This window comes from Microtus ochrogaster, unplaced genomic scaffold (assembly GCF_000317375.1).
Source record: "Microtus ochrogaster isolate Prairie Vole_2 unplaced genomic scaffold, MicOch1.0 UNK4, whole genome shotgun sequence".
Taxonomy (NCBI): Eukaryota; Metazoa; Chordata; class Mammalia; order Rodentia; family Cricetidae; genus Microtus; species Microtus ochrogaster.
The window spans coordinates 3,633,944-3,635,897 of NW_004949102.1; the positions used below are offsets into that span (position 1 = coordinate 3,633,944).

The 1,954-nt window shown below is 40.6% G+C and overlaps 1 pseudogene; it reads left to right on the forward strand.

The window, feature by feature from the left end:
* The first annotated feature begins 620 nt into the window (after window positions 1-620).
* On the forward strand, window positions 621-1,100 carry LOC102000374 (annotated as a pseudogene).
* Window positions 1,101-1,954: the final 854 nt, after the last annotated feature.

The window sequence follows — 1,954 nt, forward strand, 5'->3', positions numbered from 1 at the left end:
GAGAGAGAGAGAGAGAGAGAGAGAGAGAGAGAGAGAGAGAGAGAGAGCCTGGCTCATGGAGGGGTTGCAGTAGAGAGCAGGACGTGGAGAGTTAGACAAGCATTAAGCAAAGGAGTGCCCTGAACTTCTGCTGAAGCTATGGCATATTCCTGCCAAACAGGCAAAACTCCCTCCCTCCCAAAGCAATGCCACCTTCTGGGACCGAGAGCTCAAAATCATGAACATATGGAGACATTTCTCACTCAAAAACCCTGACCACAGTCACCATTCCTCTAATTGTTACTGGAATTCTTAAAATGCATATTAGCAAGGCAAATTTAACTGCATTTTAAATGGAGGTTTGGAGCAGGCTACAACAACCTGGTAAATCTCCCTAGATGCGTTCTTGGTATCTAAGGCACACACCAGTATTTAACTGGTAAATGAAACCAACACCAGTAAGCCACTTTACTGAAAACAGTGATGATCCATAAGCCAAAGAAATGTCTTGACTTTTTTTTATCTTGTTGCCTTGATATTCAATATTAATCATAGCTGGGGGGAGAGAAATAGGCATTTTAAGCATTACGAAAGTAGTTTTCAATGTGGTGGTGTGGCTAACCCCTGGAACCGTACCCAACATGGCATCTGAATGAAAGACTAAGTTATCCTAGAATGTGCTGTGCATGAAGTTCTTGCAAAGGAGCCTGGACTTGGAAACCAAGAAATAACTGGAAGAGGAGAAGAAGCAGATGATCAGTGGTGAGCACTGGTATCCGGGTTTGCCAGAGCTCAAGGAGAAAGAGTTTCATCACAAAAGAGCAGAGCTTCTCACTATGTGAATGAAGATGTTCTTTCTCTATGTAAAGATGCCATTCAGAAGATTTAATCCTGAAATTGAGAAGTTAATGCTTCAGCTGAAGTCTAAGAACAAAAGAGCAGCAAAGATGAGGTAGTGGAATTTGATATGTCAAATAAAGAAATGGTAAGAAGATATGAGACTTTGATGGGAAATATTGGAAAAAAATTTCCCAAGAAGAGGGACTGAACCGATTGCGAAGAAGAAAAATGGAACTATAAAACTCTTTAAAACAAACATGTTCTTAAAGCCCCAAGATTAAAATGAATACCTCAGATACAGTACAGATGTGAGTACAGTATGGTTTGAAGTTATCCTTGTGGTGTCTGTAGTGGCTAATACTCCAATACCTGTAAAGAAATGATAACTTTGGAAAAGTGCTGTTCGTGAGACAGATGTGTAATGGATGTTATACATCGTCCTAAACACATTCTCTTAAGTCTTAAAATGTGTGGGCACATGCCATTTCCGATATTTTATACCTGATTTTGATTGTGTGTACGTACATAAAGACTGGACACATATGAACTGCTCTCTAGGTATTGCCCTGGAATGACTGTTATAAACTAATATTGCCATTGTTTCAGCTACCCTTATATTTCTCGTTTGCCTTTTGAATCACGCCAAGCCAATTCATACATTCATTTTGGACTCAAATATTTGAGAATTTTGCAAAAGTGATTCATCAAGAGCAGATATGGGGGAGGAAAAAAAGAAAAGGGGAAATTTGAAGACATGGCCAAGGCTGACAAGGCTCGTTATGAAAGAGAAATGAAAACCTACATCCCCCCCAAAGGGGAGACCAAAAAGAAGTTCAAGGACCCCAATGCACCCAAGAGGCCTCCTTCGGCCTTCTTCTTGTTCCTCTATCTCAATCCACCTTATATGAGGCAGGACACTTCACTGAACTTAGAGCAAACTGAGTAACAAGCCAAGATTATCAGTGAGACCTCTAGATCCTCTTACTCTGCCTAAATAACATTGTGATAACAAGTATGACTAAAGCCTTGTTTCTAAAGCAAATGCTAGAGATCCGAACTCTGCTCTTCAAGCCTGTGCAGCGAAGGTACTTTGCCCACTGAGTGATCTCCGCAAGCCTAGACAGATAATTTCAAA